The sequence below is a fragment of the Lipotes vexillifer genome, unplaced genomic scaffold (genome assembly GCF_000442215.2).
Source record: "Lipotes vexillifer unplaced genomic scaffold, Lipotes_vexillifer_v1.1 scaffold687, whole genome shotgun sequence".
Classification (NCBI taxonomy): domain Eukaryota; kingdom Metazoa; phylum Chordata; class Mammalia; order Artiodactyla; family Lipotidae; genus Lipotes; species Lipotes vexillifer.
This window is the reverse complement of record NW_006782674.1, coordinates 996,448-1,020,442: the sequence shown is the minus strand read 5'-3', so window position 1 is coordinate 1,020,442 and position 23,995 is coordinate 996,448. Positions and strand designations below refer to the sequence as shown.

Sequence of the window (23,995 nt, the reverse complement as noted above, 5' to 3'; positions counted from 1 at the left end):
TCTAGGTGAGTGGGAATTTATCCAGAGACCAGAATGATAAACACACAAGTAAGCTTTTCTAGCACTGCTCCTGGAAATCTTGAGACTCAGGAAGAAAATGGAGACTCCTGGTTGAACAGGAAGTAATGGTCCTTAGAGAGTTGGCTGGACCCTTTCTCCTCGGCACAGAGGAGGGACTGTCCTGTCAGTGCATCTGGGGCATGTCTGACAGCAGAGCTTGGGGTGGAGCGAAGTCCTCAGCCATCCCTCCCCTTCCTTTAGGACTAGCTCTAAGTCATCGGACTCCGACAGTGAGTGACAGGCATGCAGGGACTGAGAGACCCAATGCATCAAGGGAGACCAGGTGTTTAGGGGTGAGCTGCCTAAAGACACCAGGTAGTTGAGAGGAATAGGGCTGGGCACACAAGACGCACACCAACTCTTGTGAAAAGCACAGCTCCAAGCCATTTACATTCACGTTTCAGCAGTAGCAGCAGCATCTGGACATAATGCAGCTGTATCGAAAGGCCTACAGGCTTTAATTACTTTGGAGGACAGCCTGGTAGCCAAGGAAAGTCTTATTACACACTGTCTGGGAGGCAGATTCTAGACCCCAGAAGAGATTGTGTTAAAGGCCCGTTTCAAGACTGGCCCCCCTCACTGTCCACTGCCTCTTCTCAGAAGACATTAGCTCAATGAGGAAGAAAATGAGGCATCTCACCTCTGCAGGCCTCTGAGCAGCTGCTAGAATCTTAGGTCCCGAAGAACAAGAGCAAGGACCACGTTTGTCTTGCCCAGTGATGAGTCTCCAGTTACGACATGGTGGAGGCTCCCTAATATCTGTTGAATGAATGAGCAGCAGTGATTTTACCACCCAAATCCACGTGACCTTAATCAGTCTCAACCTGCTCCCAAAGGACAAATAAATGTATTTTACAGGAGATTATGAGATCTGGGACCACAGATGGCTTTTCCTAGCCTTCTTTCTTAATATTTTAATTTTTTATTACATAATATTTAATATATACAAAAATATGTGTAGTGTCTATGTAATAAAGCAATAAATAAAGCATGGTAATGAAACACACACCAGTGAAGCCACCACCAAAATTAAGAACCAGTGTTTTACCAATACCATGGATGCATTCCCCCCTAAGAGTGCATGGCCCCTGCTGTCCCACAAAGATAACCACTATGTTCGTTTTTTTTTTTTTTAATATTTATTTACTTGGCTGTGCCGAGTCTTAGTTGTGGCATGTGGAATCTTTAGTTGCGGCGTGCAGGATCTTTAGTTGTGGCATGTGGGATCTTTATTTGCGACATGCAGGCTGTTAGTTGCAGCATGCGGGATCTAGTTCCCTGGCCAGGAATCGAACCTGGGCCCCCCTGCACTGGGAGCACAGAGTCTTAACCACTGGACCACCAGGGAAGTCCCAGATAACAACTATTTTCAATTTTATGTTTCCATTCCCTAGATTTTTAAAAATATAGTTTTACCCCCTCATCTTCGTGACGTATTAAACAATATGTTTCATTCTGTTTGCTTTTGAGTTTAAAAATATATTGATTATAGTCCTCTCTGACTTGCCTTTTATTCAATATGTTTCTAAGATTATCCTCATGGCTATGAGTAGACGTATGGCATTCATTTTTCACTGCTACTTAGTATCCCATTTGTGTGAATATACCGGAATTTATGTATTCACTTTCTTGCTAATGGACACTTGGGTTGTTTCAGGCTTTTGATTATAATATTACGGTTGCAAACACCTTGTACACATGCAAGAATTTCTCTAGGGTGTATACCTGGAGGAGAATCACTCGCTGATGGTGGGTACAGTTTTAACTTTCAGGATGTTTCCATGTTGTTTCCCAAAATGATTGCATTAGTGTTTACTTCCCACAACAGCTTTCCCATTGCTCCACATCCTCCCCAACACCTGTTATCCTGAGGTTTCTTAATTTTTGCCAATCTGGTGAGTATTGTATGGCTTCTCATTGTGCTCCTCATTTACATTCTCCTGATCATTAATGACGTTGATCGTTTTGTCATATGTGTTTTGTTTTTTCGTATTTCCCCTTTAGTGACATTCCTATTCATGTCCTTTGTTCTTTCTCTTTTGGGTTATTGTCTTTTTCTAAATAAACTTGTAAGGCTTATTTCTGTGTTCTGGATGCTAATCCTTGGCTGATTAAATAGCTTTCAAATGTTTTCTCCCAGTTAGTACTTACTTATTTAACGATGTCTTTTGATAACTCAAAAATTTTTTTATTTTTGAACAGAAGATCTTGATTTTTATTTTATTTACTTATTTTTTAAAATTTATTTATTTTATTTATTTTTGGCTGCGCACGGGCTTTCTCTAGTTGCGTTCGAGCGGGGGCTACTCTTCATTGCGGGGTGCAGGCTTCTCATTGCGGTGGCTTCTCTTGTTGCAGAGCACGGGCTCTAGGCATGCGGGCTTCAGTAGCTGTGGCACGCAGGCTCAGTAGTTGTGGCTTGCGAGCTCTAGAGAGCAGGCTGTGGCGCACGGGCTTAGTTGCTCCATGGCATGTGAGATCTTCCCAGACCAGGGCTCGAACCCGTGTCCCCTAGATTGGCAGGCAGATTCTTAACCACTGTGCCATCAGGGAAGCCTGGTCTTGACTTTAGAGTTGCCAACATTTATCAATCTTTTATTCTTGTTTCTCAAGAAATCCTTCTTATCTTGAGCTTATAAAAATACTCACCTATATTATCTTCTAAATGTTTTAATGTTTGTCTTTCATGTTTAAGTCTTTGATCCACTTGGGATTGCTTTTTATTTTGGATTGAGTAGGAATTCATATCTTTCCCTCCTCCTCTCCTTCCTTACCTTGGATTGTCACTTACTTAACAACATTAATTGTACATTCATCCTTTTTCCAGTGACCTGAAATGCCACTTCTGTATCAAGGATATGGGTCGGCATAATAAATCTTGAAATCTGGTAAGGCAACTCCCTCTACTTTAGTCTTCTTCTTAAGGAGTGTCTTTCTCTCATTCTTACTGATCTGAGCAAAGATGGCGGTGCCAGTGTCCATGCTCTAGGTCATAAATACCAGGGACTTGGAACTCAACAATTTGTGTGTGAAGCCTGCTTATGAGGGCTGCACTGAGTAGACTAAGCCAAAAACATCTGTCTGTGATGCTGAGGTTCCCTATTCAAGGTAGGAAATTCTGAATCTCTTTTAGCCTTGGGCTGTCCTTTCAATATCCTTCTAAGTCCGAAATTCCTAAGACAGAAGAACAATCTGACATGAATGTTAGAGTTTACCCAAGGACAAGAAAAATATCAGTGTTTGGCTTGTAAAGCAGGTGCAGTGGATGTGAAAGTCCCAGGTGGGAAGCTGCGTGGTCTCAGGATGGCTTGTAGACTGTGGTTTGTGCTGTCACGCATTAGGGGGAGAAAATGGAGCAGAAACACCCTGCCTGAGATACACTCAGCAAAGCATTTTTAAAATCAAAGCCTCTGCTTCTTGACAAACAGACTCTAAGATGCATCTAGGGAGCATCTCTGATGTGGAAAAATCCAAGGTGAGGGAAGAATCCATTCACTCATCCATCCAGTAACTATTTATTGGGCAGCTACTGTATTCGAGGCACTGGAGATACAGCCCTGAACAGGACAGATAAGGGGCTGACATTCTAAGACGGGGAGGCAGATAATACCAATAAATAAACACGATAATCTTCGACATGGATAACGTTCATCTAGAAATGAAAACTGCACGGTACTGAGAGAAGGCTTCTCTGTGGAAGTATGAATGGCAGGAAGGAGCAGCCGTGGGAAGATCTGGGGGAGGGGCGCTCATGCTCTAGTCGCGGACCAGCTAGTGAACAGCCTGGAGGTGCTGTTTGGGGACTTGAAGAAGACGTGTGAGGCTGGAGGATGAATAGAGGGAGGAAGCAGTATAAAAATGAGGTGAAGAAGATAGGAAACAGCCAGATCCTTTGGGGACATGCAGGCCAGGGGCAGGAGCTTGGGTTTTATTTTAATTGAAGGGGAAACTACTAGAAGGTTAATAGGGAAGTGATGCGTTCTGGCTTAGAATTGGAAAGTGATGGCCTCCTTCAAAAGATGAGGATACAGGTATGTGGGGACTGTGAAAGACTGAACTGAGAGTACTCGGCTAAAAAGCAGCAGAGGCCCCAGAACAGGGCCCCCCAGGCCCAGCAATCTTTCAGCACCCACATGCTGCATCCAGCATCATTCCCTGGCTGGTGATCTGGCTCTCTGTTTGGCTGGATGCTCATAGCAGGAAGCTCTGAGGTTTGCTGAGTCGTCTGCCAGGAGAGGCTTGGGGCTGTAGGAACAGAACCCCTAAAGCTTAGATGGATATGGATTTTGAATACCTGTGTGTATTATATCGTGCTTAACTCTTACAGAGGGCTTGTTTGGATCAATTGGAATACTTATCTAGGAATTGTTCAATTTTTTTTTTATAGAATTTGGAGTGTGGTTCCCCTTTGTCTGCCTGTCCCTGAACATCCTCTTACAATGCCAGGGCCATCCTCCCATGGCCTCTGATGCTCCCTGAAAATCCAGCCTCCATGTTTTCCCCTTTCTCTGTGGAGGTAATATCATAGCTGATAACTCAGTCCTTCAACAAGGGCTCGTCAGTGGGGCAGCTGGGCTCAGCTGTCAGCACCTCTGGTCCCTTGCCCTGGGGAGGGCTGGAGTTGTCTTCCGCACTCTCACAGGTGGGCCGTCATTCACCAGGGGCATCACAACCTGTCCCCCGGCATCTTGATACCTACCTGCTGACTGTGGTGAGCCCCTTAGGAAACTGTCTGCCCAACGCTCCCTCTTCAGAGCTGCCCACTGTATCCTTCCAGACTCATGGTCCAGGTTGTCAGTGGACTCAGGGCTCCATCACTGGGCCTGCCCTTGAGCTGTCCGTGGTACAGAGAGCCCAGGACAGGAAGCCAGGAGACCTGGGTTCCCATTCCAGCTTGTTGGGTGGCCTTGGTTAAGCCTGTCAGGACACACACCTATAAAATCAAACAGTCGCCCCAGTGATTCTCAAACTGTTCTGTGGGAACCCAGGTCTCTCTCTGCAGAAGCAGTTTGAATTTTATTCAAAAACTATTTTTATTGCTGTAACAGAAAAACACAACTCCAGTGGGTTATATGCCAAATAGCAACATATTAAAAACCAACATGTTAATTCGTTTTGCTAGGCTAACTCATATTGCACAGACATTAGAATAGAGCTTTTTCTGCCATCAGTGTGTGTGTGTGTGTGTGTGTGTGTGTGTGTGTGTGTGTGTGAGTGAGTGTATGTATACACATATGTATGTGTATGTATATATACACACACACACTTTTTTTTAAACATGGCATTGGTTTGGAAGGTTGTAACTCTGCACTGATTTATTTAAAATTCAGGTCTTGGCATGTGTGCCCCAATAAATAGTACCAGCAAGTATATCACTGAAGCACATACCCGCCATCCCTCCATGAGCAGTTACCCACCAGGCGAGGCTCAGACGCATGGGGTCTAGGCATGCTCTTGTCACATGCAACCATCAGTTGTACGAGCCTGAGTGAACATACAACATGCTGCTTTGTGGTAACCTAGGCAGGGCCTGCCTTTTATTTAACAAACATTTTATTTTGGAATGCTTTTAGATTTACAGAAAACCTCCCATGATACTACAGAGAATTCTCATATACCCTTCACCCAGCTTCCCCTAACATTATCCTCTTACATACGCATAGTACCCTTGTCAGAATGGGGAAATGAGCATTGGTACAGGGCTATGAGCTGAATTACAGACTCGATTCAGATTTCACCAGTTCTTCCCCTGCTGTCCTTTCCTGTTCCAGGAGCCGAGCGAGGATCCCACCTGGCGCTGTGTTGTCTTGTCTCTTTAGGCTACTCGGCTCTGTGATACTTTTTCAGTTCTTCCTTGTTTTTCCTGACCATGACACTTTAGAAGAGTACTGGTCACATAGTTTGTAGAATCTCCCTGAGCTTGGGTCTGTCTGATGCTTGCTCATGATTAGACTGAGGTTATGAGATCGGGGGAGGCAGACTGCCTGGGCCGACTATTTTAATGCACCGGGGTCTTGCCCACGAGTAGCCAGATTAGTATTTCCTCTTCTTGAGCAGGATTGAGGAGCAGGGAACCACAGAGGCCCAAAACTTGCTTCTGCTTTTATTCCACCCAAAAGATAGGAAAAGGATTGTGTGGAGGAAGCTCCTCATCAAGAATCACTGGGAGCATTGAGCAGTGTTACTGTCAAGAGTGTGAAGACAGGGCTTCCCTGGTGGCGCAGTGGTTGAGAGTCCCCCTGCCGATGCAGGGGACACGGGTTCGTGTCCCGGTCCGGGAAGATCCCACGTGCCGCAGAGCGGCTGGGCCCATGAGCCATGGCCGCTGAGCCTGCGCATCCGGGGCCGCTGAGCCTGCGTGTCCGGAGCCTGTGCTCCGCAACGGGAGAGGCCACAACAGTGAGAGCCCTGCGTACCGCAAAAAAAAACACACTCATTAGAATGGCTACTTTAAAAACCAAAAAAAAAAAAAAAAAAAAAAAAAAAAAGAGTGTGAAGACAGAGGGAAGCCTGAGAAGCAGCTCTTAGTAAAGTCCCTGAGACCTTGGCCAAGGCCCCATGAGAAACAGCTAGGTTCTATATTTTTTGTCACTGAAAAGTTGGGGAGAGTTGGATAAGGAGAAGGAACTTTGAGTCCCTCATCTAAATAATTAGGAACTAATACTGTTGGAAATGGAAAGTCTGATCAGAAGGACAGTCATGGTGTGTGTGTAATAGTGTGTGTGTTAAGTGTGAGAGTGTGAGTATATATGTGAATGTGTATGATGTGTGTCAGTGTAAATGTGTGTGTGAGTGTGTGTGTGTGTCTGTGTGTGTGTGTGTGTGTGTCTGTGTGGGTGTGTGTGTGATTGTGGAACTGGAAATGGGTTGGAAATAAGGATTGAGATTTGGTCCTCAGCCTTGCCTGGATGCTAATCCTAGTTTCACTGTGTTTAATAACTCTACGTCTCAAGTTCTTCCACCCATAAGATGAGGATGAGAATACCTGCCCCTGCCAACTCCGCAGAGTTACTGTGAAGAAGAAATACACATAAACATGCTTAGGGAAGATGTAAAGTGACATGCACATGAAGGATGGTATTACCATCAAGGAAGGTGAAAGGAGGAGCCGGCAGTTCTTGATCAGAGAGGTGAGGAAGAGGGAACAGAGACCGAAAAGGGAATGAGGATCTAGAAACACAAGCTTGATTAAAAACTCATGTCTAAATTTTGTACTTGAGCCAGCACCTTGAATTCCAAAGTCAGAAAGTGTTCTGTGTGGATCTGTCTTGCTGTCTGTCTTCCTAATTGCTGGCCTGATTTCCATGTCTAACAGTGGCACTTGCTGCCGAGGTACAGTATATTATAGACTTATTAAGGCTGTTAATGATAAGGGCAATCCAGTAAGTAATCTACGATATCCTGATCTATCTCTGTCACCCACCTCTCATCAGGCCATTAAGGTGACAAGCTTCATAGAACACAGTAATCTCCCCTCTGTCAGCCTCTTGGAGCTTTTCTCCCTGGAAGAGCTAGGGACTCTCTAGGGCTGAGTCACGTGAAGATATCGCTAAGGAGCTCCTCTCCATCCAGAGTCTTTTCTACTCATGAGACCTGGGCACGTGGGGATTCTCTTTTTTTGTGCTCTGCCCCCGTCCCCCAGTATTCCTGCAGAGGCTGGGAATGTGAAATAGGAGCAAAGGAAGCAATGTTTCATCAGTAAGGGACTGGTTAAATAAATGATGGTCCACGCAAACAATTTCTAGAGAGTTACAAGAAAAGAAGGTGGAACTCTTTATTTATGGATGTGCAGTCATCTTCAAGCTCTGTGAGTGCTAGATACAAGGCAGTGAGTATAATGTGGTACCTGCTCGTGGTGTGGACCGTTATGGACATCCTTATGGGCCACATTCAGCTCTGCCAGCTAAGCCACCCATAACTGAGAGGGCATTTCGGTCCTCCCTGGTCCACAGGCATTGGGCGAGGTCCTGATTCAACAGGGAGCATCTGGTGGTTTCCCCACATCCTCAGGCTCTCGGCTGCTACAACCCCCTCTCCTTCCCTGTACCCTGGGTTGGCACACAGAGTTGGCAGCTGGTTTGCGAAGTGTGAGAGAAGGAAGGAAGTAGGCTTTGGGATTTTCACCAGAAGGAGGGACCCAGAACAAACCCTCCGCACTGTTCAAAGGCTGAAACTGGGAACCAGTAGAAGGAAAGTCTTTTCTTCAAAGGCCCAGGTATACAGCACTTTCTTTCACTCTCAGACATTGATTCATCATCCTTAATTTTGGACGGGGACATGCATATCATATATTCTTTCAAACCACAAATCAACTGCCGTCTTTCTCTTCATCGTCTTCCTCTTTAAATCTCCCAGGAAGGAATTATAGTGGCTGGGGACCATCTATTTCCCTGGCACCAAGGCTGAAAGGGGGCCAAGATAACAAATGTCCCCATTAGAGCAAAGTAATGTTCTCTGCTGAATTGAGACGTGCCTTTCCCATCACCTGGCTCCTTTGATGGTCAAGAAGCAGGGAGCTGTGGACCCAGCTGCTGCCTGGGTGGCCTGAGCGGGGAAGCTGAGGAGAAGTTGCTGGTCAGGAGCCCTCTGAGGGCAGCCAAGTCCATGGTCTGCTGGTGGGCCAGGAGGCTTGACAAGATGAAGGGACTATTTCTTGGTGGCGATAGTAATATTCTCAAATGATAGTAATTTCTGAATGTTGGCCACTGCACTAAGCACCTTACAGCAATCCCATGATGCATTGCCACTCTCCACGTTTTACCCACGAGAGACGGTGGGGTGAGCGTGCAGGGGACTGGAACTTGTAGAGGTCAGGTTGAACCACTCTTTGCTTGACTCCGCAGTCCTTGTGCTCACTTACTTCTCTAGACCGCTGGTTTTCAAACACTTTGGGCTGCAACCCACACTAAGAAATGCATTCCACCTCATGACCCACTGTGCATATACATATTTGAAATTAAACATTTGCAGAATGCAATACTTACCCTTACTAGCGAGTGATGCACTCTGAGTTTTTAAAAATTCTGTTCTTTTTTTTTTTTTTTTTTTTTTTTCTTCATTCCTTTTTCATTTATTTCTGGTCTGCTCTTTATGATTTATTTCCTTCAGCTAACTTTGGAGATTTTTGTTCTTCTTTCTCTAATTGCTTTAGGTGTAAGGTTAGGTTGTTTATTTGAGATGTTTCTTGTTTCTTGAGGTAGGATTGTATTGCTATAAACGTCCTTCTTAGAACTGCTTCTGCTGCATCCCATAGGTTTTGGTTCCTCATGTTTTCATTTTCATTTGTTCCTAGGTATTTTTGGATTTCCTCTTTGATTTCTTCAGGATCTCTTGGTTATTAAGTAGTGTATTTTTTAGCCTCCATGTTTTTTTGTTTTTTAAAAATTTTTTTTTTTTTTTTTTTTTTTTTTTTTTTTTTTAAGGGTAGTTGGACCCACTAAATTGATTTCACAACTCGCTGATGGATTGTGAGTCCTCAGTTTGTAGGTGCCTCCTCTGGGCACCTGTGACAGTGATTTTAACCACAAAGAGCACTTCTACTAAAGGCATGTTTCTGTGACCCTGAGAGCAGCCTGGCATAACTAGGAGAAGAGCAGTTCCTCAGCTTGCTTATACCGCATTTGTGTTGGGGAGACTCCAGAGGCCATTATGAGGGGAGGGAGGTGAACCAGCAAATCTGGTGGCTAGAATTAAGAGCCGCTTTGGTGTATCCAGCATGGGGTTAGGCTCTGTGGAGATTCGGAACCTGCATGTCCAGGTTCCTGGAAGTTTATATTCTTCCTCAAGGAGCATCCCCATGTGAAATGACTGAAGAAAAATACCAGACAGAATCCTGAAGGAATCTGAAGGAACACGAAGGACCTCCACCATTATCTGACCTCACGCAGCCCTTTCCAAAAACAGAGCCGCAGACCCATGTGAGCTGCCCTTACACTTAAAGCATCTTGCTTCTCCTTTATCATCTTCCCTCTCCTCCTCCCCCCCCCCTCTTTTTTTTTTTTTGGCAGTGGCGCCGCGCAGTTTGCAGGACCTTAGTTCCCCGACCGGGGATCGAACCTGGGGTCCCGGCAGTGAGAACGTGCAGTCCTAACCACTGGACCGCCAGGGAATTCCCTCCTCCTCCTTCTTAATAGACACTACATTTGTAAGATTCAAGACTTCAGAGAGTCCAAAGGACAGGCCATTATAATTCTCCATTCCATCCCTGTCATTAGCCACCTAATGCTCTATCTGTAGGCAACCAACTGTTCTAGTTTCTTGTGTGTCCTCCCGGAAATAGTCTCGTACCTATAAGCAAGTGTAAATTAATTTTTCTTTTTTAAAAATACAATTTGTGTTATATTATACTCACTGTCTTGCATCTAGCACTCAGTATATCTTGGAGATCACTGCATATCAATCGATAAAGAGTTCCATCTACTTTTTTTGCAGCTGTCTAGAAATTCTTCTTTGGGTGGACCATCAATTATTTAACCAGTCCCTAATTGATGAAACATGGAGATTGTTTCTAACCTTTTGCCATGACAAATACGGAGGCAATGAATGGTCTCCTTCCACTTGGTTATGTGTCTAGACATGGTCTAACAACATGGGACCCACAGGACCTCTACCTACATCTCCACCCTTGCGTCCTGCCACGCCCTCCCTTGCTTGCTCTCTCAGCTGCAAGTCAATCAGCCACCCTCTCGATTGTTCTCTCCAACCTCTAGGCCCCTGCATGGTGCTCTTCTTGGAATATGTACTCCCTTCTCCCCTGCCAACATGCAATTCACCTCTTGGGTCAGTTTGAGAAATACTTTCTCAGGGCAGCTCTGCTCATCCTCAAAACACTGTGTAATCAATCACTTGATACTGTACAGAATGGCCCTAAAGTCCTTACACAGGTTGGAATTTTAATAAATTCACTTCTATATGTGATATAAACAATCCTCAAGATAAAGCAGAGAGGGAATGTAATCATCATTTACTACATTAATTACAGAAAGATTGGCTTTCAGCGTATCTAATGTCATTTTAGATACATTTGGATATAACCATTCCTTATAGTGGAGGGTTTATTACCTGGAAAATTAGAGAAAGAAATGAGAACAAATGAATCATTAAAATGTTCATGGAAATCTTGAGTAAATTCCTTCTCTGTTGCATTTTGTAAATTGTTTACATATTATATACAAGTGAATTTGTTATAAACTCAAGCTGCACTAGAGCTTTATGGATATCCTAATTAAATTTGTTTTACCGTACTTTGTCTCACATATATGCGCTTTTGTTCACATTTAACATTTCTGAAATTGGAATATGTCTTACGGTTAATACTGTCTTGCAGTGTTGTGGACCGGGCAGCTGTTGGTGCTGTTATCATTGTCTGAGCGAGCACAGACTTGGTCATGGTTGTTCATACTGCCCTCACTTCAGTTGAGTTAGATGTATTATTAATACTATACGTCTTGGCTTTAATTTATATTTAAAATATCTTCGAAAAGATCACACTCTGATTTGGGACTGAAGCAAGCAGTTTATGCAGAGAGGCAAGGAAACAGAACAGCAGGTTGTCAATTTTATATTAGCAAGGCAACTTTTTATCATTGGAAAGATAATATTAATTTAATATATTCTTGCAGTGTAACAACTAAATGCTTTACAAGACTGTAATGGGCCGAATTGATTCCTTCCAAAATTCATATGTCGAAGCCCTCCAATGTGGCTGTATTTGGAAATAGGACCTTTAAAGAGGTAACTAAGGTTAAATGAGGTCATAAGGGTAGGGCCCTAATCCAATATGAACAGCAGCCTCATGAGAAGAGGAGGATATACCACGGACACACATGCACAGAGAAAAGGCCATGTGAAGACACAGGAAGAAGATGGTCATTGGCAAGCCAAGGAGAGAGAGAGGCCTCAGGAGAAACCAGCCCTGCTAGAAGCTTGACCTTGGACTTCCAGCCTCCAGAACTGTGAGAAAACAAATTTCTATTGTTTAAGTCACCCAGTCTGTCGTATTTTGTTATGGCAGCCCTAGCAAACTAATACAAGGACCCAAGTAAGAAAGACTCTCACAAGTAGATGAAGCTATGTTACATTTTGTTACTGACATTAGTGTGGAAGTATTGTCTATCACAGGGCAAGCAGGAAAGCATCCAACATCCATTTTGCATAATGGGTGTCAATGATCTAAAAGGGCCCTGCAGACAATAGTGGAGCATACTTTTTAAGAAATGCTGTCTCATCCATCATCCATCTATGGGGCCATTTTCAACTCTTGAGTTGAAAAGTGATTCAGAAGAGTTGGACTCTGACTAAGAAGTTTTAGGAACACTGTAACAATTTATCTTGATTATATGTCCCTTTTTGTCTGCATAAGAGCAACAACAACAAAAATCTATCTGAATGATTCTAAAAGCCTTCTGGTAGGTCTAAATGTTCCAAGTGATACTAAAGGGTTATATTTAATTGGCAGTGATTTTTTTTCCCCCCTAGTGGTACATAAAATATTGGAGTGTCACAAAGTCAGTGACATCCTGGATTTGAGGAAATATGGTGTATTAGTTTACTCGGGCTGCTATAACAAAATGCCACAGACTGGGTGGCTTAAACAACAAGAGATTTATTTTTTCAGAGTTCTGGAGGCTAGAAGTCTATGATCAAGGTGGCAGGAAATTTAGTTTCTGGTCCTTCTTACTGTGTCTTCACGTGGCCTTTCCTCTGTGTCTGAGCAGGGAAGAAAAACTCTCTCTTCCTCTTCTTACAAAGTTGCAGATTAGGTCCCCACCCTTATGACTTCATTTAACCATACTTACCTCTTCCAAGGCTCTATCTCCAAACACTGGGGGTTAAGAATTCAACATATGAATTTTGGGGAACACAATTCAGTCCATAACACGTGGTGATATGTATTTATTTAGTGCAAGTCTCTCCTGCCAATCAAAAGATCTTCTTTGCTTGTTAGTTCCATGGTGGCATTCAGATAGGTTTTTTTCTTTGATCACCATTGTACCCCCAGCATCTGGCACATAGTCTGACACTCAGTAAATGCCCCGTGAATGTTTGTGGCCTCACTGAAAACTTTCTGTGATTCTCTCTAAGAACTGGGCATGTTTCTGCTTTGGGAAAGAAGACCAGAGGTCTCCCATACATGCTTCAGACACTGGTGTCAAGACCAGCTCCTGTGGGTCGTCATTACTAATCGTGAATTACAGTGAGCACTAGAATATCAGAGCTTGGCAATCCTTAGAAATCGAGCCAAATCCTCTCAAATCACAGATGAGGAAACTGAGCAAAATCCTTACCCAAAGCTAGTTAGAGGCTGGGCAGGGTGGGAGCTCAGGACTCCTCGGCAATGCCCTTTCCACCTCCTGACTCTGGTCATCAGCCTGAAAATTCACAATTGTCCTATGAAACTGGGTCCCTTGGCCCTAAGACTGTTGCAGTTTGATGTGTGGGAGCCAGGGAATTTGTCATTGGAAAATTGCATGCAGTTTTTTCATTTTTTTTTTAGCTGAAGATGAAAACTTTAATATAATATTTGGGAAGATTAGTCTTTTGTTCTGCAAGACCCCATGAGTGGCCCTTTTGGTTATGTGGAGCATCACCCACCCATGCTGGGGAAACTGGGCAGGGGGTGGGGGTGTTGGAGGCAGTGTTAACTTAATGCAGATGTAAAGCTTGAAAAGATAAATGTTTTTTTTTTTTTTTAAAGATTTTTTGTTTGGATGTGGAACGTTTTTTAAAGCCTTTATTGAATTTGTTACAATAGTGCTTCTGTTTTATGTTTTTGGATTTTTGGCCCTGAGGCATGTGGGATCTTAGCTCCCTGACCAGGGATCGAACCTGCACCCCCTGCATTGGAAGGTGCAGTCTTAACCACTGGACCGCCAGGGAAGTCCCAATAAATGTTCATTTTTAGGAACATTTTACTGTTGGTGATTGGGGTGTAGGATTCGAGGGGTAGCAGCTGCTGAGAGGGGAGGCTGAAGGGCAACATTTTATTTTACTTTACCTGAGTTCTAGTGTTTTCTTATACAAGTAAATGGTGTTAGAGTCTGTGTAGTTACGATGGTGAGGAGGTAGGGGAGTTGAGGGTTGTTTTCAGGAAAATGGAACAGAGAGAAGACTCAGGGGCATGAGGTTTGAGCTTCACCTCGGGTCGGAAATGGAAACTGAGGCACAGGCTACCCTTCTATAGAAAATGGACATAACAGGCCTCAGTAGCAGAAGACCAGTCACTGCCGGTTCAGAAGGGGGAGACTGCTCTGGGCGCCCAGGATTGGAGGTTGGGTCTCAGCATAGAGGAGCTATTATGGTTTTACCGACCTCAGGGTAACGTCCGGGGTCCCCAGGACGGGGCCACGTGCTGCCCTCAGTTCTGATCTCACCATCCCTGGAGGTGAACTTTGATTTGGACCTGGATGCAGCAAGGTTGCTGCCGGGGGGCGTCCAACCCCATAGAACACGCGGGAGGGGTTCTCAGCAGAACCTGATTTGGGACTGAATCTCGAAGGATAGTAATTTCTGAATGACAGGGCGCAGAGATGCGATTCCTGAGGACCTTAGGATGCCTTGGCAACTTGGGAAAGATGAGATGGCCTGCTTGTTAAGCAGGTGGGGCTCAGGCTGCTATTTGTGCACTGAATGTCAATGAGCATTTGTCTGCCTGGGCTGAGACATTCCAGTTACAGACACCAGAGCATCTCTTGTTCCCTCTTAGCTCAAAATGCTTCCCTCACATCATTCTTCTTTTGTATGAGTTTTACCCAGATTGTTTTAGTTAATCTCCAACTGTCCCAGGCCTAGACTTGCTATGATGAGTGTGATCTGCTTGTGACACCACGGGGCAGGCAGGAAGGGGGCCAGGGCTGTGCCTGGCATGAGAGCTCCCTGCTATTGAGGGCCAGAGATGGGGGAACCGAGATGCAGTCTCTACCAAGTTTGGGACCCGTCACTCAGGCAGCACTGCCATGGATGACAGCAGAGCCCAGCTGGCCATGGGGGCTCCGGGCAGACTCCAGGACCAAAGGAGGCCAGGGGAACCTCTGCTTCGTATCCAGTTTGGGATTGAGGAGTAGGGACCAACGTAGAAACTATAGTGAAAGAAACAAGACAGAGACACTGTAAGCTTCCGGGGATTGGCTTGGGATCTGGGTAGGGGGTAGTGGGGGGAGCCCCTGTACTCAGCCTATAGGAGAGGGGAAGACAGAGGCAGGGGAAGTGAGGGAAGGCCTGGCACTCATGGTTTTGGGGAGTCCTTTTCTATTTCTGTGTATTTGCTTGCTTAGGTATTTGCAGCCAGAGTAACCACAACATAGCAGGGGTAGGGAAACTGAGGTACAGGCCAGGCCAGTGCTAATTCTGCCAGGGGTTTCTCACAGACTTAGAAGATAAGTCTGGCCTCTCTTTGTCGCCTTTCCAGAATCTTCTTAGGCAGAAGCAGGAGTGGAGGGTGAGAGGCAGCTGAAAGCAAGTCTGGGGGCACCTCTGCTAATTTTCTCCTCCCAGTTAAAGGGCACTTCCAGGGTCTCAGAACTCTGTGTGGCCTTCCCCTTGTGCACGGTGTGGAAAATTGCATTCTCGTGTGCTCAAGGCGGCCGAGGAGGGCATGGTTTGTGTGAGGCCCTGTTCACGTCTCTTTGTCAATTCCTCCGTGACAGCTGCAGCCTCAGAGCCCACACTTCAATTATGTACTCAGCAGGTGAGGGGCGCTTGGACAGGGGCCATCACGTCGAGATCAAGGAGGTAATTCATCCTTTTTACACACCTGCGGGCTGAGGAAGGATTGTGCATACAGAGTGTGGCCTTGGCCTGAGAGCAGGAGAGAAAAGAGGGAGGGAAAGGACGGAGAAAGAGGACAGAAAGGAGAGAGAGAGAAGAGAGAGGAGAGAAACAACAGGGGAACTAAGAGTCAGGGGAATGATCAAAAGGCTCTCAGGGGGCTTCCCTGGTGGCACGGTGGTTGAGAGTCCGCCTGCTGATGCAGGGGACACGGGTTCGTGCCCCAGTCCGGGAAGATCCCACATGCCGTGGAGCGTCTGGGCCCGTGAGCCATGGCTGCTGAGCCTATGCATCCGGAGCCTGTGCTCCGCAACGGGAGAGGCCACAACAGTGAGAGGCCCATGTACTGCAAAAAAAAAAAGGCTCTTAGGGCAGAGACTTGTTGAACATCTATCTCTGTATTCTCTCTTACTCATCCCCGTCATCCTGGGCATTTCCACAAAGGACTGTTTGTGCATCAGACAATACCAAGAAGGCTTGGGGCGATTGCTTCCTGGGAGGGTGGAAGTCTGCGTTGGGGCTGCTGAATGGAGCAGAGTTCTTCCCACCTCACCACCAGCGCCATCCTTTGGGTTCAGCTGGCTGTGGTTTTTGTAATCTTCTTCAAATACCAGAGATGAGGGCTGGCTTGGGTGCCCCCAAGGGAGACCTGAATGATTCAACATCCAAGGCCCGTTGCATTTTAGGAAGAGACTGAGTCACAAGATGCGACTAGGCTGAGAAGTCTGTTCTCTGCTCAGAGAAGGTCACCTCACCAGGGTGCAGCGGGGGATGGACGTGGGTGGCAGCCGTGGAAATCTGACCCTTCCAGGCTTGAAGTAATCCAGGAGGGCAGCAGGCAGAGCAGGAATTTGGCAGGTGAGCTGCTGCTGCTTCCTGTGCTGCGATAGCCTTGTGTTGGAGCCCAGGTGCACCAGGGCGCTTGGACATTTGCACAGCGACCATGGGATGGAAGCAAGGGTGTGGGACCACTGGCTGCAAAGTTCTGTGGTGTGATTGTTCGGTAGGGTCACTAAAGCTCACAGGTTCCTGGAAAAGTCATTCCCCAGAGGCTCCACGTCTAGAACACCAGACTCTAGGGGGACCTCTCCCAACCCATGGAGCCAGGAGTCCAGGCTGCCAGCACTTCAGCTCCCCTCCCCGACTTCAGGTGGCCCCTTCCCTCCTCTGCCCCAGCCCTGTTTCTCCTGGTCCCCCAGTTCCCAGGCCCTTGCCCTCACAGAAGGCTCTCAGCTTACAGCTCCAGGGGAACCTTTCAGAAGAGCTCCTCGGCTTTCTGGCTCTGAAGCCCAGTTTGTTTGGAGTTCTCGTGCAAAGCTGAGCCAACCCGGGCCTTAGATCTAAAGCTCTGAGCTAGAGGGGTTTGCCGCCCTCATTTCCCATCCTTATCGCAGAGATGGTGGCTGCTTCTCCCCCCCACACCCCCTGACCTTTGCTCATCAGAGCTCTGCACCCTGAGTTCTGGTGAAAAGGCTGCTCCAGACAGAACCTTGGAGCCCCCTTCTCCCTCCCCCAGCCTCCTGGCAGAGTTGCATTCCACCCTCGCGGCCTGCAGATGAATACATGCCATTCTTCTCTTTAAAAGTTGCCAGAAACAGGCATTCAACGACTCTTCATTTACCTATTTCACGTTCAGTAACCTGGCACTCAGAAAATTCTTGTGCTATCAGATGGAAGTGCTGGAGGCTATGGATGCTGTTGCTGTGGTTTGGTGTTGTGGCTTCCTGAGCTGGTGGAGGATTTGGGGTCATCCTGGGGCGAGGTGCAGCTCGGGGGGGGGGGGTGGCTCCCGGGGGTCGGGGGGGGGGGCAGAGGGGGGGGGGGGGGGGGTCAGAAAGAGCCAGTCCCGAGGAATTGTCTAGGCATCCCTTCTTCCTCGGTCCTCCATGCATGCTTTCTTAGCAATGTCAACACATGTTGTTTTCGTCTCTTTCCAGTTGCTGGGAACACACTGCACCATGTGTTCTAGCTCTTGGTTGTCTCGAATCCAGCACTCTATCTTGTCTTATGATGCTTCACGCCTGGGGTGGGGCATCTCTCCAGCTAATTTACCAGCTCCTGACACAGGGACCATCTGGTTCTATGTACACAAATATATGGTTCAAAAAGCCTATTTTAACTTCCTGTTCCGCACCATACACTGTGTTGGCATCAAGGGTGCAAAGGTAGGTATGATATGACCTCCATCCCCAAAGGGCAAACGTGATTTCTGAGAAGCAGAGTGACCCCCATGATGGAGCCGTGCACACACATCCACGGGGCCCAGACTAGGCACAAGGTGATGGCCAGGGAGGATGCCTTGAGAAGCTGAGACATCAGTGAGGCCTTGAAGGGTGAATAGGAATTTGGGGGCAGTCCAGCTAGGCAATCCAGCTAGAACATCCTGAACAAAGGCTCGACTGACTTGTCTGGCAATCTAGAGGGAAGTCTGTATGCCTGAAGTACTGAGTATGAGTTAGGAAGTGGCATAGGATGGCATGGATGAGTTTGTGTGTCTGTGTGAGTGTGTCTGTGTGTTGGGGCCCTGTTGGTGTGTGGGGATGGAATTGCTGTGTGTGCCATTCTCGGAAGCTCCAACTTGATTCTGTTGGTGGCAAATGAGAAGATATTGAAGGGAGGGATGAAGACAGGTAATGCTGTGGTCAGTTTTGCATTTCGGAAAGCCTGGTCTGGAGGGAGACGGGTGGGGATACTGGGAAAGGCTGTTGCCATGGGTGACCAAAGAAATGGTGAGCTTGAGCCACGGAAGCCTCTGGGAAAATGTGAAAAATACTTACTGGGTGAAATCATCAGGAGCAGAACCTCACCTTTAGTGACTCGGTTACAGAATGAGTACTTGTTGATGGCAGTCTCGAGCCGAGGAGGGAATGATACGCACAGGATGAGAACATCCAGGCCCGCTGTTTCTCAGCCACCGTGAGCAAATCGTGTTTGTCCTCCTCTGTCTGGGACGGTTAGCTGCCCCTGCCGTCCACTCAGAGCACTGGCTGCTTTGATTTGGTTCCTCTCTCTCCATATCCTCGCCCACCTCCCCACCACACTGGCTTCTCTTGGCCCCGGGGCGCTTGGGCTTGAAGGGAGCGTGGAAAGTCTGGGTAGGATGGAGGGAGCCTTGAACTGGACCAGGGACAGGCTTTCCTTCCTGTAATGTTCCCAGGCTTGAAGCTGAGGGTCTGTGTCCCCCGTCAAGGCCCCGCACCAAGTGGGCCTGGACACTTGGCTCAGGGTCCTGAGGCAGTGGAGTTCCGGCGAGCTGATCCCGGGCTCCAAGTGCTGTAGGAGGGTCACTGCGGTCCCTGGTCTTCCTCAAAAATGGAGACAGCAAGGGGGATGTGGCATTTTCTATGAGTCTAATTTTATTTGGTTTAGATTTTCGCTTTTATCCTGTGATTATGTTCTTCCCATTTTATGGTATTTAAAAATGAAATGATAGTGATAATAGGATTTATTTTTAATGTGCTTATTTGGCAAAATATGAAGTTGGCAATCTTGTGTTGGTCTACCCTCCCCGAAATTATTTTGAAATTTTCTTGGCACGTGAAAAGCCAGAGTCTGGGAGCTGAGGAGATAGGAGCTAGTATAGTGGGTAAGAGCCTGATGAGGCTTGGGATACTCCATCTCCAGTTCGGCACCTTGGCACAGTGAACACTTCAAGCTGAAGGAATTTGAGAAGCAACAGGTGCAGGAAGGACTTTATGCCCTCCCCCGAAGCAGGTCATAGACCCTCGTGTAAGAGGTGCCCTCCCTATATCTGTAGGGCAAGGAGCATCCTTATCTCCAAAGACAGAGGGATGCCAAGAAGAATCAGAATGAGCAGGCCTCTCTGAGTCTCCCCTGGTTTCCTACTCTCAGCTCATACCCTTTATCCTATCACATCTTCCCATGACTTTCTTTTCATCAAACCTAGCGTGAAAACACTGAGGCTTAACCACTTCTTTGGGGCTTTATTTCCTTATGAAGTTTCCCATGTCATGTAACATTTATATTAAATAAATTGATATGCTTTTCTCTTGTTCATCTGTCTTGTTACAGAGACCCAGTTATGATCCTGAGATGGGTAGAGGAGAGAGAGAGATTTTTTTCTCCCCTACACACCTAACTCTGGAACCAGACAGTCTAGGCTCACACAAGGCTCCTACATTTACTAGCTATGTGACCTCTGGGCTTTAAGTTCCTGATCTGTGAAATGGGAATCATATAGCACCTGCTTTATCAGGTCATACGGATGAAATGAATTCATATGTTCTCTGTTATTATCACTTCTACAGATTTCCATTAAAGATATGATTTCCTTGTCCACCAAGGACTTTAATTACAGAAATTCTACCCAGGAGACTTGGAATGTTTTTCCCCAGCTGATTAATCCAATCTCTCTCATACTCCTTTGCCATTTAGGGCTTTGATGAAAGGAAGGGGTGAAAAGAAAAAGAGATGGAAAGGAGAAAAAGGCGAGAGGGTGATCTGGAGCTATTTGCATGGACTTAAAGTTATGGGGCCAACAGAAAAACCTCTTTGAAAGACAGTTTGGTGATATCAATCAAAACCACTTTCTTCCCATTTCACCCAGCAGTTCACATCTTGGAAATTATCCTATGGATAAACTTACACATATGCTTAAAGATATACGAACAAGTACACTTATTGAATAATTTTGTTTGTTTGTTTGTTTGTTTTTGCCGTACGCGGGCCCCTCACCGCTGCAGCACCCCCGTTGCGGAGCACAGGCCCCGGACGCACAGGCTCAGCAGCCATGGCTCACGTGCCTAGCCGCTCCGCGGCATGTGGGATCCTCCCGGACCGGGGCACGAACCCGCGTCCCCCGCATCTGGCAGGTGGACTCCCAACCACTGCCCCACCAGGGAAGCCCTGAATCATTTGTTTTTTTTACAGTAGCAAAATACTGGAAACGAATGTCCATCAAAAGTTCTCATTAAAATATTGGACATCAATGTGGTATGAAATCATGCAACTTAACAATAATGAGGCATATCTGTATGGTGATATGGAACAGTCTCCAAGGTAATTAAGTTAAAAAAGAAAAGGAAAGCAACAGAGGATAAGAAGAGGATGATTTGTGTGCTGACATTTCCTTTTGTCTTTTATGGGAAAATATATGCATATATTCTTGTCCATGCAAAAACTATCTCTGGAAGGATTCCCAAGAAACTGGTATTACTCGCTGCCTCTGGCGAAAAAGAAGGAATTTGGGAGAACCAAACCCAGGAATCTTACTCTCCATTGTTTTTATTTTTCATTTTATTTGATTTTTTACCATGTGCATATATGACCCTTAAAATAATACCAAAACACTATTAAAAATAAAATAAAAAAATAAAGTTATGGGACCAAAATAAAAGACTCAGAAAGGAGAACCAAAAGGAGAGGAAATAGCTGCTTTCTCTTCCTAGAAGCTGTTTAGCACCCTTTTTTTTTGGTACCCCCAGACCTGACTCTTGGCTGTATTGCAGAGTTGAAAACGTCTCTGTTAACTCCAGCATGAATTCTTCCCCCCTCAGTGACCTCTAATGTCTCTTGTTGCTCCTAGAAAATAGGTAGCTCCTTGTACATCTAGTCATTCTAGTATGTTACAGACCCCTTGTGGCACCCCTCCCAGGGCCTTTAGCGTGGTGAGAGGACAGGCATGCAGGGGAAGAATTTCGGATTTCACAGGAGATTGCTTAAGTGAGTGGACTATCCCTGCCGTGCTTAAAAGTTGAAGGGTCTGTCCATGCCCCTCATTGGAAGACCAGCCCTGCTTCCCAGAATATAGCTTCTGGCTTTGGCTCGGCCATGTAGCATAGATTTAATCTTGCCAGGAGCTATGAGGAGGGGTGAGTGAGGAGCCGCTGAGAGCATGGGACAGGGAGAGGTTCGGTGGAGTTATATGTCAGAGTAAAGATACCTCACTGACACGGCTCATCCAGGGACACAGCTACCCTGAGACCTCAGGGCACAATATCAGATATAAGAACATTTGCAAAAGCTCCCAGCCTGGGGTACCACCCAGAGCATACTCACTAGACTGTGTTCATTCCTCCCTCTAGAATTTTGCTGAGCTAAATGGTCTTCTTCTTATGCCATATGCCCTTCTCCCCGTCCAAATGATGCTCTTCCTTCAAGATCACTCAGTTCAGTTCATTCATCAAACACTTGTCAAGTATCTTCTAAGAGCCAGATACTGTGCTACTGTGCTGGGTACTGGGGACACAGTAAGAATAAGGGCTGGGCCTCTGAAATTGAGGTCTGTGTCTCATGGATACACAAAGCCATGAGGTAAATGTGATGTCTTCTCAAAGCATCAGTTTTACTTGAAGATTGGGGAAAGTAAAGTAAAGCCATTTAAATGTCAATACTTAAAAAAAATACTCATATTAAAACAAACAGATCTATTATGGAACAGGGGCAAATTTTGCATATATTTGAAAAATAAAATGAGATTTCAAAGTAATTGCATGTAAGTGATTGACTTCTTTGGACCACATCCCAGAAACTTGGGAGTTCACATGTTAATTCTCTTCTGCCACTATGAATGCATTGACTGAAAAGTTTCAAATTCCTTACTGCATGTGGTGGGGAGAAATTGAAGGGTTTTAGGGAAGAGTCATAATAAAGATTGCAGTTTATTTTACTTTATTTTTCATTGAAGTATAGTTGATTTACAATGTTGTGTTAGTTTCTGGCGTACAGCAAAGTGATTCAGTTATATATATATATATATATATTATATATATATATATAATATATATATTTATAATATACATATACTCTTTTTCATATTCTTTTCCATTATGGTCTATTACAGGATATTGAATATAGTTCCCTGTGCTATACAGTAGGACCTTGTTGTTTATCTATTTTATATATAGTAGTTTGTATCTGCTAATCCCAAACTCCTAATTTGGGATTAGGAGTAACCGTAAATTTGTATTCTATGTCTGTGAGTCTGTTTCTGCTTTGTAAATAAGTTCATTTGTGTCATATTTTGGATTCCAAATATAAGTGATATCATATTGTATTTGTCTTTCTCTTCCTGACTTACTTCACTTAGTATGATAATCTCTGGGTCCATCCATGTTGATGCAAATGGCAGTATTTCATTCTTCTTTATGTCTGGGTAGTATTCCATGGTATATATACACCACATCTTCTTTATCTATTCATTTGTCGATGGACATTTAGGTTACTTCTACATCTTGACTATTGTAGATAGTGCTGCAATGAACATTGCAGTGCATTTATCTTTTTGAATTAGACTTTTCTCCGGATATATGCCCAGGAGTAGGATTGCTGGCTCATATGGCAAATGTTGCAGTTTCGAAATGTCACTTTCAAGGAATGAGAGGTATACTTACAGGTCAGACACTTGCATTTATTTCTACTCCCTCTCATCACAGAGTTCACATTCTCCCCACCCTCCCTCCATTCCCATCCCTGGCTTCCTCAGGCACCCGGAAGAAAGGCCACGTTAGGAGACACAATGAGAAGGCAGCCATGTGCAAGCCAGGAAGTGAGGTTTCACCAAGAACCATGGTCTGGGACTTCCAGCCTTCAGAACTGTCAGAAAATATATTTCTATTGTTTACACCACTCAGTCTGTTATGGCAACCTGAGCTGACTAACACACACTGAGGCACATCATGAATTTTCAAAATGCCATAGAAAAACAGCCTAAAAGAGGAGAGGGAGGGAGAGAGGAGAGAATATAAAAGGGCAGGAGTCAACATCGTGGGGTCTTCTCATCGACAGTATAAGAAGTTAGAAGACCATAGGGCCGTGACTTCAGAGTTCTGAGGGAAATTGTTTTCGAAACAAGAATTCTATATGTAGCCAAACTACCTCTAGTGTGAGGACATGTGATGGTTAATTTTATGTGTTAACTTGACTGAGCTAAGGGTGCCTAGATAGTTGGTAAAGCATTGCTTCTGGGTGTGTATGTGAGGGTGTTTCCAGAAGAGATTAGGATTTGAATCCGTAAACTGAGTAAAGAAGATTGCCCTCACCAATGCGCGTGGGCATCATCCCATCCATTGGGCAAGGTAAAGGAAGGGTGAATTTGCTCTCTTTCTTGAGCTGGAACATACAACTATTCCTGCCCTCAGACACCAGCATTTCTGGTTCTTGGGCTTTCAGGTTTGGACTAGAATCACACCACCAGCTTCCCTGGGCCCCC

The 23,995-nt window shown here is 45.5% G+C and overlaps 1 non-coding gene across 1 annotated transcript; it reads right to left on the bottom strand.

Moving 5' to 3' along the window:
* Nucleotides 1–1,334: 1,334 nt before the first annotated feature.
* On the bottom strand, nucleotides 1,335–1,408 carry TRNAW-CCA (transfer RNA tryptophan (anticodon CCA)). The gene has a single exon. It is a non-coding gene; the product is annotated as a tRNA-Trp (tRNA).
* Nucleotides 1,409–23,995: the final 22,587 nt, after the last annotated feature.